Here is a 12695-nt window from a genome sequence, read left to right on the forward strand (position 1 = left end):
ACAAGATGTGGTATTTATACACAATGGAATTCTATGCTGCCATCAGAAAGAACGACATATGCACCATTTGTAAGGAAATGGAAAGACTTGGAAAAAAAATCATATTAAGTGAAGTAAGCCAGACTCAAAGGAACGTAGGCTCAATGTTTTCCCTAATTTGTCATAATCAGTAGAAACCTTGGGCTCTCCTAGCAGGGATTTACAATAGTTCAAACCCTAGATACATAAGGCCATGTAGGATGAGGCCAAATTAATGGACCTCCAGGACACGGAAACAAGAGCTTAATTATAAGTGACTGTTACTCTTTATATGTTTTTCTCCCTTCTCTTGTGTTGCCCTTTGGTTAATCTCATTTTGTTACTGTGTCCCACTTTGTTACCTAGTATATTATATAGATGTTTACCTGTTTATTTGAAATAGGAGGAGAAAAATAAAGAGAGGGGATGGGGGAGGGAATTGGGGACAAAAACATAAGAAGGGATATCAATGTGTGAGAAGTAATGCATCTACTACCTGGGAAATGTAACTGTAACCCCTCTAAACATGGAAAGAAAAATTAATTAATTAATTAATAATAAAGCATTTAAATGAACTGCATCACTGGAAAGGCCAGGTTATGAGTCCACATCAGATTATTGTGAAAAATAACCATTATTCAACATGTTTTTGTATTTATTAACAATACAATTGATTGCCATGGTAAAAAAAAAGAGAATTTAAATGCAAACAGATTATTTTCTGATTCAAAGTCATACACATCTTAAATTGTTAGAAACCCAGGAGAAAATTGTTGTTGTCTGCAATTTAGCAAGCATATAGGTACCTTGGGTTTTTTTAACCAAACTATAAATACATATAAAGATAGATGAATGGAAGATGAAGAGAATGGATGGATGAATAGATAGATAGACAGACATAGATGATAGATAAACTATTATTACTCTAGCTTAAATTATATGTGCTTTAGACAAAGTCACATAGGTGCCTAATATTTCAAGAACTAGTTACTGGCTTGGCTCATTATATCAATGGATATTAGCACTAAATATATGAAAATCTCAAACAGCACATCTCCAATTATCTTGATTTTTTCCCAATCTATTTATACAAGAAATGTTAACTTCAAGCTCACAGTTACCCTTCATGAAGCCCATAAACTGAAATCTTAAAGGGGTACAATTTTTTTCTGCAAAGAGAATGCCTATTTATAGTTTTTTTAAAAAAATAATTGGTTGGTTAAATATAAAAGCATAAAATTTAGTTGTTTATAGTAAGTAATCAACTTGTAGAATAATATTCTTAGATGTCTTTAAAAGTTAGTGACTAAAATTTTCTTTTATATCTGCTAGTGATATTTATTCCTCTTCTCTAATGCCTGTGCATTTCCTTAAGAATTTATTTTCACAGAGCTGCAATTTCCACATATTTGCTATAGATACCTTTGTTTCCAACAACAGAGCCCCTTCCAAGCAGAAGATAATATTAAGAGCATGAGGGTAGTTAAAGAAATTCTGTCTCAAGGACACATATTTAAGTGCTAGACAGCTGGGAAAATGCAACTCGATGGGACTCTGATATTGCTCTACTACAAGCTCTAATGTGGCTGCGGCATGCTGCCACAGTAAGCCAGAGGGATCAAGTTTTTTGAAAGCTACCAGGAACTTGAACAACGTATCTATTGTTTGTCATTTCCTACTCTGTCCAAGGTGCTAGTCATCCACTTCCATTAATAGGTTATTCACTCTTATGGCATCTCTTTAAGTGGACTGGTGGGCTATTGGGGAAAAAAATTGGAGAAAGACTATGAAATTTGTTTATTTAGATTTCTCCTTAATTTGCTTCAATCTATATTAGTCTTCTTAGGAAAATTGACTTTTAAAACTCTCTCTGTATCTAGATTCCACAAACCTAACCCATTTCTTATCCCCTTTCAGGCAGGTCTAATAAACATTATGCTGCTGCTAGGTTGGAATTCTTGCTGTACTAAGATGTCCTACATTTCCAGATGTTGGCAATTAGTCCTCTGTAAACAGACAGCTTGTCCTTCATTGCTTGCTCTCCAAGCTGTTCTCCTCATTCATTCATCTGTACCTGCTGCAGCTTACTTCTTCACTCTCAAAACACAACCATAAAGCTACCTGGTACACATGAGATAATGTGAAGAATTGAAGTTCCACAGGGCATGTGAAATTTAATTTTAGGTTTTCAGTCTCAGTAATTCAGCAAGATACATCAGAGGGCTAGAGAGCCTGAGTAAACACACCATTATTTACTGTATGAGTTGCAAAGTAAACATTTATGACACTTAACCTCTAATAATATTTTCTATAAATCATTTATGTATACACTTTTTGTGATTTGGAGCAAATATTATGGATATTAATCAAAGAGAAAAATTTCAATAATATGCAAAGAGTATTATCAATAGTACAATAAAATCGTAAGAAATTAATAGGATAACTGCTTATTATTATATTCAGAATATATAATTTTCACATTTACAAAAAGTAAAATTAAAATTTGTCCTAATAAATATATCCTTAAAATGCATAGATGGGAGACAAGTCTACTTCTTGTGAATTCTAGACTGTAGATTGTAATAACAGAAAATAGTCCCAGGAATGGCATATTATCAATTGACTATTATTCTCCATTTCTCAAATACAGACTGATCTATTTCCCAAACACTTAAATAAATATACTGTGTTTATATAAATATATACAGTGCATGTATGTATATACACATATATACATATTCAGTGGCATATATACATACATATATATACCTATATATATATATAAAGTTTATGTGAATTGGTTTGACCCATAGGATATTAACAAATTATGGTACTGGAAAAGATATTAAAAAGCATTTGTACCTTTGTCTTCTAGTTCACTCTTTGGAGAACTTGACAACATCATAACTTAAATAATACTGGAATAACCTGACAAAATTATGATAAATACAAGATCACCAAGATCACCCTTCTTTCTTTTTTTGTAGTTTTCTTTTTAATTGTAATTAATAGAAGGGTTACATTATATTCGCCAGATAGAAGGTGCATAACTTCATGTACATTGATATTCCTTCTCATGTTTTGTCCTCATTTACCTCCCCCTACATCCTCCCCTCATCTTGTTTTCCCCATTCCCTTTCCTATTTCAAATAAACAAATAAACATATACACAATACACCAGATGACAAGGTGAGATACTGTAACAATATGAGAATAACCAAGGGACAACAAAAGAAATGAGAAATAACAGTACATTAATAACAACAATCACACATTATATGGCTCTTGCTTCCATATCCTGGAGTCCTTCCATTTAATCTCATCCTATATGGCCTTATGTATCTAGGTTTTGTCCTATTTTAATCCTCTGCTAGGAGAATCCAAGGTTTATACTAATTATGACAAATGAGGGAAAACATTGAGCCTATGTTCCTTGAGTGTGGCTTACATCTCTTATTATGATTTTTTCCAAGTCTTTCCATTGCATACAAATGGGGCAATGTCATTCTTTCTGATGGCAGCATAGATTTCCATTGTGTATAAATACAACATCTTTTTGATCCACTCATCAACTGAGGGACATCTGGGTTGGTTCCAAAACTTTGCTATGGTAAATAGTGCTGCAATAAACATCATTGTGCTAATGGCTTTAGTCTGTCCTTATTTCTGGATGACTGGGTAAATGCCAAGTGGTAAGATCATCCTTCTTTCTACCCTCCCTATACCTCTCCCTCTCTCCCTTCCGTCTTTTGTACTTTCCATACTTTTTGGTTGCTTTTCTTCCAGTATCAGAATTTGAACCCAAGGCTTGGTGCTTGTTCAGCTTGTTTGTTTGCTTGATTGGCATTTTGCCCTTTGTGCCATGCTTCCAGCTTGACTTTTGCTTTTTTTAATTTTTGAGATGGAGGCTTGTTGACTTTTTTGCCCAGGTAGGCTTGTCTGAGATCTTAGGGATGAGCCTCTAATGTAGCTAGGATTATGAGCATGTGCCACCAAGATCAGTCTTTATTATTTCTTCTCTCTACTCATCAGCTAACCAATCATCAAACACATCTGTAAGTTCATCTGGACCATTCCTCTTCCAACTAGCTTGCCAAGTAATGGCAGATAATTACCTAGCCAAAATGAAATGAGACAAGCCATTATAGCTCAGAAGTCAGTACCGAACCTGCCCCTACGAGAAGACCCATAAAATGATGATTCTGAAGTACTTTTTTTCACACATAATTGATTGATGGATAGGCAATTAGAAGAAGTATATACCTGCTCAGAAATCACTTGTATGCAATACTGAGAATGAATATGGCAGTAGGTTCATATCCAAAGCTGAAAAGGCCATGCAGATACTGGTTGATGATGTTTCTCACTAACAGATCTAGTCACTTGTAGTAATGCTTCTGAGACCTGGTGCTAATTGTTCATGCCTGCAATCATAGCTACTCAGGAGGCTGAGACCTGAGGATCACAGTTTGAAGTCAGACGGAGTGGAAAAGTCTTATCTCAAATTTATTATGAAAAAAGATGAAAGTGAAGCGATGGCTCAAGGGGTAGAGAGCTAGCCTTGAGCACAAGAGCTCATCAACAGCTCCCAGGCCGAGTTTAAGCCCTAGTATCTACTAGAAAACACACACACACAAGTTGAACAACTCCTAATGAGAAAATTTGCTCATACTTACCACTTTATAAATTATGAGTAGTTGTAAAAATCTCTCAGAGATAGGTCGGGGGTGTGGCCTAGGGGTAGAGTGCTTGCCTAGTATGCAAGAAGCCCTGGATTCAAATCCTCAGTACCACATACATAGGAAAAAAACAGAAGTAATGCTATGGTTCAAGTGGTGGAGCTCTAGTCTTGAGAAAGCTCAAGGACAGGCCAAAAAAAAAAAATCCCTCACAGAGTTTAGTATTAGTTTGGGGAAAACACTGTCATTTGTTTAAAAGCAAATGATAATGTTAAAAATTTTAGTACTGTGGACAGGGAGTTTGGTCTAGTGGTAGAGTGCTTGCCTAGCATGCACGAAGACCCAGGTTCAATTCCTTGGCACCACATACATAGAAAAAAGCCGGAAGTGGTGCTGAGGCTCAAGTGGTAGAGTGCTAGCCTTGAGAAAGTCCAAGGACAGTGCTCAGGCCCTGAGCTCAAGCCCAGGACTGGCAAAAAAAAAATCAGTACTGACCAGTACCAAAGACAACTTTAGTAGAGTAGGACAGCGGAGTGGGTAAAGAGGCTGTATCTATGCCAGTTAGCAGGGAACATGCCTGTTACCCTAACTACTCAGGAGGCTCAGAAGCCAGCCTGGACAGCTAAATCCATGAGACTCTTACTACAGTCAACTAGCAAAATGCCAGAATAGACCTGTATAGCTCAAGTGGTAGAGCCCTAGCCTTGAGTACAAAAGCACAGAGACAGCACCCAACCCTGAATTCAAGCCCAGGACTGCCAATAAATGAAAAGAAAGAAAAGGGTCAACTCTGGGACACAACTTTTTTTTTCTATCTGCTCCTGTCTCTAAAATTTACCTCCTAAGAAGGGCAGTTTTTTTTTTAATCTCTCTGGGCATCTTTCCTGATCTGTAAAATAGTACCCACATCCTGGAAAATTATGGAGAATGAATATGTAAATTGTAAGTTTATCTAATGGAAGTGCTGAGCACATAGTATTATTATATAAATCTAGGGTCTCCCTATATATAGTAAGTGAATAGGGGAAAATGGTAGTATATGAACTGCTTTAAGAAGAAAAAGTAGCAGCCTCTGCAAAAACAAAATGTTAACAGGCTGGGAGCAGAGCCTAGTGGTAGAATGCTTGCCTAGCATGTGCTGGATACCACATACACAGAAAAGGCTGGAAGTGGCACTGTGGCTCAAATGGCAAAGTAACTATCTAGCAAGAGAGAGGTGGGTCCTGAGTTCAAATTCTATTTAGACTCTAGTAATGCAAAAAAAAAGGGAGATAAGAAACTATTTAGGGAAAAGAAATTAAGTGGTAAGTATGTAAAGTAATGCATATTTTAATTGTCTTAATCATTCTACAATGTATGCACATCTCAAAACAGCATATTTTGCATGATAATTAATTATAACTATACATATAAATATAAATAAGTTCTAAATTTAATTTTGGATTCATTTTAATTTTTTTAACCTATAGAACTTTCTTTTTGGAAAGGTCAATGAAACCTAAATCTCTTAGCTGAACAATCATATCTACTATTTTATTTTTAAAATAATGTTATCTTTAGTATTCCTTATCTACTAATATTTCTTTTAGCATATTCATTTATTCGGAGAATATTTACTAAGTAACTACTGTGGACCAATTTCCAGGCATAAACACAGCATGCATACAAAGCATACATGAATTTTCCTATGAAAATACATCTGGCATAGACATAAAGTTTTTAACAATCAATTATAAGCAGAATTCAAGCAATATTATATGTGTGTGTGTACCAGGACTGGGTCTTGAACACAGGATCTAGGAACTGTTTCTTAACTGCTGCACTCAAAGCTAGTGCTTTACCACTTGAGCCACAGCTCTACTTCTGGATTTTTTAGATAAGAATCTTATGGTATTTCCTGCCTGATAAATTTCAGCCTCCTGAGCAGGTAGGATTTCAGATGTGAGTCACTGATGCCCAGCTGCAACACATTATTAACTTGCATAACGAACTGGGAGAATACACTTATTCTGAGAACTTAAATGCCTTGAATAAAGACACAGAGATACAAATTACATGTGGACCAGGAGTGTGGCCTAGTGGTAGAGTGCTTGCCTAGCATACAGAAGTTCAATTCTTCAGTATCACACACACAGAAAAAAAAACAAAAACAGATGTGGCACTGTGGCTAATGTAGTAGAGTGCTAGCCTTGAGAAAGCTCAAACAAAGACAGTGCCCAAGTCCTGAGTTCAAACCCCAGGACTAGCAAAAAAAAATGGAGTAAGAACTTGAACATAAAAGTTTTCTCAATGTATATCCTTTTATGGAATTTTTTCCAAAAGAACCAAAAGAAGAAACAAAAAGTACACAATGGAATTCTATGCTGCTGTCAGAAAAAACGACATGGACCCATTTGTTAGGAAATAGAAAGACTTAGAAAAAATCATATTAAGTGAAGTAAGCCAGACTCAAAGGAACTTAGGCTCAATGGTTTCTCTCATTTGTCATAATCAGTAGAAACCTTGGGCTCTACTAGCAGAGATCTGCAATAGAGCAAAACCTTGATACATAAGGCCATATAGTATGAAGCTAATTGAAAGGACCTCCAGGATATTGAAACAAAAGCCATATAATGAATGATTGTTGTCCTTAATGTACTATGTTGTCTCTCATCTCCTTTGCTGTCCCTTGGTTATCTCATATTGTTACAGTATCTCACTTTGTTATCTGATATATTGAATTTATTTGTACTTGGTTATTTGAAATTTGATAGGGAAGGGGGGAAAACCAAAATGGGGGGGGAGGGGGGGAGGAGGGTAAAGGGTACCAAGACATGTGAAAGGGTATCAATGTATGTGAATTAATGCACCGTCTATCTGGCAAATATCATGTAACCCTTTTATTAATTACAATAAAAATATTAAAAAAGAGAAGAATGTAACCTGTGAAAAACAATCTAAAAAAAGAAATAGTTGAATTAAGCTTGAATTAATTGTGTTTTGTAATTACATTTAACATTTAACATGAAATATATTTAATGTACAGAAAATGTTTTCTATGGGACCACGGTTATCTTCACTGAAGTTTGAGACACTATCACTTGAGACAATCCTATAATTCCTAGGACCCAGCATCTTCATTGAAAATTGGACCTAAAATTTTTAATAGTGACTGTTGAAATACACAAAGGTAAGGAAATTTTCTGATCTATTTTAACATCAGACACTGTTCAGTTGATAGGAGAAACTACCATTTGTAAAGCCATTTTGTGATGAGTGTTTTACTTCTCTAAGTGGGAGATCAACATAGTCCAGCTGGAGGCTAAAGGACTCACATATTATTGTCTGGGTCTATGCCAATAGCCAAGAATCTCCATCTGTCCATATATAGACCTCAAGTAGACAGAATTATGGGTCTCTTTATAGAATTAAAGAAAAGGAAGAATAACATACTATCCTCCCTTTCTAATAACGTATGTGTGTTGTCTGCCCTAAAATTTTCATGGGTCTTCTCTCTTGAATAATATTGATATTGTCCTTCCCAGCATTTTGGACACATTTCAGTTAATTATATATGGACTATTGACTACTACTGTATCGGAAGCCGAGCCCTCTTTCCTATTTCCCACTTTGAGTGTCCCTCAAGCTACTCGAGGCTTCCCAGAGTCTTTCTCTGTCTACAACCAAATGTCCAACAAAAGAATGACTTCCCCCCACACACACACACAAAACAGAGACATTTTTCATAGAAAGCAGAGGTGACACAAGAAAACCACTCAGAAAATGTTCAGCCTCCACAGTTCATAATATAAATTAGATCTATTGTTGCCTCACCTGACAGGCATGACTGGCTCTGAACTGTACTCTTTCAGCCAGACTTCTCATTTTTCCCAGGAGCCTCATTGATGGTCTCTCAGTACCTAAATTCTAATTGTCTTCATTCTTATGACGACAGCCTAGCAGATGTAACCATATTGAAACAGATGGCATTTAATTTCCTTTTATAGTCTCACAAACCTCTGCAAAAAATGATGAATGTATCTTTTACAGGAGAGTGTGTGTGTGTGTGTGTGTGTGTGTGTGTGTGTGTGTGTGTGTGTGTGTGTGTATCTGAGGGGGGGAGTGTTACCATCTTCTAAATCTATCACTCATATAGAAGAGAAAATGTGTGACCTTTGTCTTTCTGAACCTGGCTTCTATCACTTACCATGATGTATCTAGTTTTATCCACTTCCCTCAAACTACATGATTTATTCTTTTTCATTGTTCAATAATGCTCCATTGTGCAGATATACCCTTTTCCTTGATTCATTCATCAGTTGTGGAGCAACTGGGCAGTTTTCACAGTTTGCCTGTAGTAAATGGTCCTGAAAATGAACATCTTTTCTAAACAGACAAGAATAGAGGTAATACACTAGTAAAACATCTAAATGAAATTCAGACAGGAAGTATATTACGATACTTCTCATGCAACAGCATGTTACTTCCTTGAAAAGGAAACAAAGGAGAAGAATTTATTCAGACATCATTTTTTTGTGTTCTATTTATGTCGCAAGCATTCTAAGAGAGAATTTGGAGAGTTGCCTCACTATTTCCAATAATTTAATTAGTATATCAGTACAGGTGTTTCAAAATATGGCACCAATGATCAGATATTCCTCTCATCAGAAACTAGAGTCAGATTTCCTTCCTCTTGAATATGCATTGGCCTTAAAGAATCATTGTAAGGAAAACTTTCTGACACGAGTGGGGGTAAAGTGATGGGTGACTTCAAAGGTCAAAATCTTGTTTTTACCTCTTTCTCTCTCTCTCTCTCTCTCTCTCTCTCTCTCTCTCTCTCTCTCTCTCTCTCTTTCTCTCTCTCTCTCTGCTCTCTATGTGACTCTTTCTCTCTGCTCTCTCACTTTCTTCCTCTCAAAATCTATACCTATCTGTCTATTGATCTATCCATTTACTTGTCTCTACTTCAAGCAGAAGGAAGAACAATGAGCAACAGTATTGTCTCTCAAATTGGTATAAACTGTATAACCTACACTCAAAACTAGTAAAGTTTGGAAAAAGAGAAGTGGAGACTGACTGATATAAGACTGTGATAACTTACTCATGCAAACTAACAGCAAGGAAACATACTCAACAGGTAACAGAAGTCCCTTCTTCAGAACCAAGATAAGGAGTTTAGACCTAGAGAACATAGTAAGGCTGGTAGGCATGTAAGACAGAACAGAAGCAAGTTGTGCTGCTGCTCTGTGGACTACTGGCATATTTTCTTACTGGAAATCTCTAGAGAAATAGTATAGAGTGCTCTCTTGACATTTCCTCATAGCCTAAGCATGCTACAGTATTTCCATCAAGTCTTATCCTTGCTTGCTGGAGACTGTCCCAAGGATATGAACGCACCAGCATAGCTGGACAGTCTATCTGTAAGAGAGCATGCTTACAGAACTGAAGAATGGCTTCAGCAGACCTAGAGAGCTCAAATAATCTTCCTGTGAATGACCATAAATAGAGCTTTCTGAAGGAACAATGCAGCCAGTGTGAACTTGAGATCAAGTCTTGGAAATATAAATTAAAGTAATTCTGAAGAGGACTGACTGAAGCAAGAGGAAAGACATGGCAATAACAGATGTTTTATGGTTCTCACACTTCATTCCTAGAATCAGTGCTTTAGCACTCAGCATTTCAACTGGCATATTATACAGGACAGCTGGACGTGACAGCAGCTCAAGTGTTTGTCCAAACTCACACAGCTTCACTATGAGAATATTTATGTACAGACATCTGTGCATATATCACAGATCTCTTCACTACACCCTTTGATCTGTAAATGATTCTGAGAGAGAGAAAGAGGGAAAGGGTGAAAAGAAGGAAGAGAAAGCACAACCAAAGTAAAGATATGCCTAGCTGCATTCAGCAGAGATCAGGAAGCTACTGGAGAGGAGAAGTACAGGTGATCGGAAGACTTATCCAGCATGAGAAAGTTTCTTGAAATGGGTATAAGTGTTTTTCCCAATAGAACAAAATCTAGATACATAACGCCATATAGTATGACGATAAATGTAAGGACCTCCAGGATATAGAAACAAAAGCCATAAAATAAGTAATTGTTGTCCTTAATGTGCTATACTATCTCTCATCTCTTTTGCTATCCCTTGGTTATCTCATATTCTTACAGAATTTCACCTTGTTATCTGATATATTTCATATATGCTTAATCGGTTATTTGAAATTGGATAGGGAAGGGGGGAAATCAAGATGAGTGAGGGGGAAGGGGGGAGGGAAATGGAGACCATGACATGAGAAAGAGTATCAATGTTTGTGAAGTAATGCACCTTCTATCTGGTGAATATAATGTAACCTTTCTATTAATTACAATAAAAATATATAGAAAAAAAGAAAATAAATCTTTTTTCCACAAATACAGTTTTTTTCCCTCTATTTTTGCAGTTTCTACTCTTTTGGAAAAAGTAAAAAAAAAAAAAAAAGCATAGAATATTTCGCACACCAGGTCTGGCTCTGCAGGAGGCACCATCGTGGGAGTTGATATCCACCACAACAAGAACCGCAGGGTTCGGCGCAAAGAACCCAAGAGCCAGGACATCTACCTGAGGCAGCTGGTCAAGCTGTACAGGTTTCTGGCCAGACGAACTAACTCTACCTTCAACCAAGTGGTGCTGAAAAGGTTGTTCATGAGTCGTACCAACCAGCCTCCCCGGTCCTTGACCAGGATGATCTGGAAGATGAAGCTTCCTGGTCGGGAGAACAAGACAGCCGTCCTCGTAGGGACCGTCACAGATGACGTGCGCGTCCTGGAGGTGCCCAAACTCAAGGTGTGTGCGCTGCGTGTGACCGGCCGGGCCCGCACCCGCATCCTCAAGGCTGGGGGCAAGATCCTCACCTTTGACCAGCTGGCCCTGGAATCCGGAAAGGCCGGGGCACCATCCTGCTGTCTGGTCCTCGCAAGGGCAGAGAGGTTTATCAACACTTTGGCAAGGCTCCAGCAGTCCCGCACAGCCACACCAAACCCTATGTCCGCTCCAAGGGCCGGAAGTTTGAGCCTGCCAGAGGCCAACGGCCCAGCCCAGGATACAAAAACTAATCCTGGACCTTTTCTCATCATTAAAAGGTATTTTGGATGCCAAAAAAAAAGAATATTTTGCACAGAATACTGCTGTTTTCTATTGATATTTAAGCACATAAAATAATACATAAGGAAAACTAGATTTCCCCTCTTTAGGAATAAAGAGTAAATCTAAAATAGGAAATGCCCTCATATGCAAGTCATTCTCCAAGTTACTAGGGGAGCAGGATTCAGCTAAATGCAGATTTATCATGGCTTCTAAGAAATGGTCTTAGGAATGAGTGCAGAATCAGCCACTTAGAGAAGGATGGCATTCTCAGAACAGGACTTTAGGAAATGCCTCAAATTTTATCACTTAATATAAGACTATTCTTCTTGCATGTTGTCTTGCTAGAGATCATGTTCACACAGAATGATTTACTCAAAGAATAAGGAAGCATAGAGAGTAAAATCTCACATTTGAAAGGCTATCTTCTGTGCCTGGACAATAATTATTCATGAGAGTAAAATATGACATGAAAAACAAGATGTTGATCAATATCAAACTTTAGACTCTATTACAGAGCTATAGTGACCAAAACAGCTTGGTCCTGGCACAAGAACAGGCCTGAAGACCAATGGAATAGAACTGAGGACTCAGATATTAACCCACAGACCTAGGGCCACCTAATCTTTGATAAGGGAGCAAAACAAATAGAATGGAGAAAGACACCCTCTTCAACAAGTGGTGTTGGCAAAACTGGTTAAGCAGCTGCAGAGAACTAAAGTTGGATCCTTCTTTGTCACCCTTCACCAGGATTAACTCCAAATGGATCGAAGACTTCGAGGTAAAAGCAGATACACTGAAAACATTGTAAGAAGGAACAGGAGATACACTAGGTCTCCTTGGCACAGGTCGAAACTTTCTTAATAAGGCCAAGAAACACAACAAATCAGAGAAA

The 12695-nt window shown here is 37.3% G+C and overlaps 1 protein-coding gene and 1 pseudogene across 7 annotated transcripts in view; one reads left to right on the forward strand and one right to left on the reverse strand.

Annotated features, from left to right (window-relative positions):
• LOC150057313 (uncharacterized) overlaps positions 1 to 12695 on the reverse strand; it is a 207122-nt gene that overhangs the window by 63799 nt on the left and 130628 nt on the right. The window contains exon 1 of one of the 7 annotated variants that reach the window (XM_090340058.1): positions 3783 to 4127. The exons of the other annotated variants lie outside the window; for them this stretch is intronic. The gene's annotated coding sequence lies outside the window, so the exon portion shown is untranslated. Of the gene's footprint in view, positions 1 to 3782; positions 4128 to 12695 lie in introns of those variants that run through there. 7 annotated transcript variants of the gene reach the window in all.
• On the forward strand, positions 10107 to 11772 carry LOC150057314 (large ribosomal subunit protein eL18-like; annotated as a pseudogene).

This window comes from Megascapheus bottae, chromosome 10 (assembly GCF_031878675.1).
Source record: "Megascapheus bottae isolate mThoBot1 chromosome 10, mThoBot2.hap1, whole genome shotgun sequence".
Classification (NCBI taxonomy): domain Eukaryota; kingdom Metazoa; phylum Chordata; class Mammalia; order Rodentia; family Geomyidae; genus Megascapheus; species Megascapheus bottae.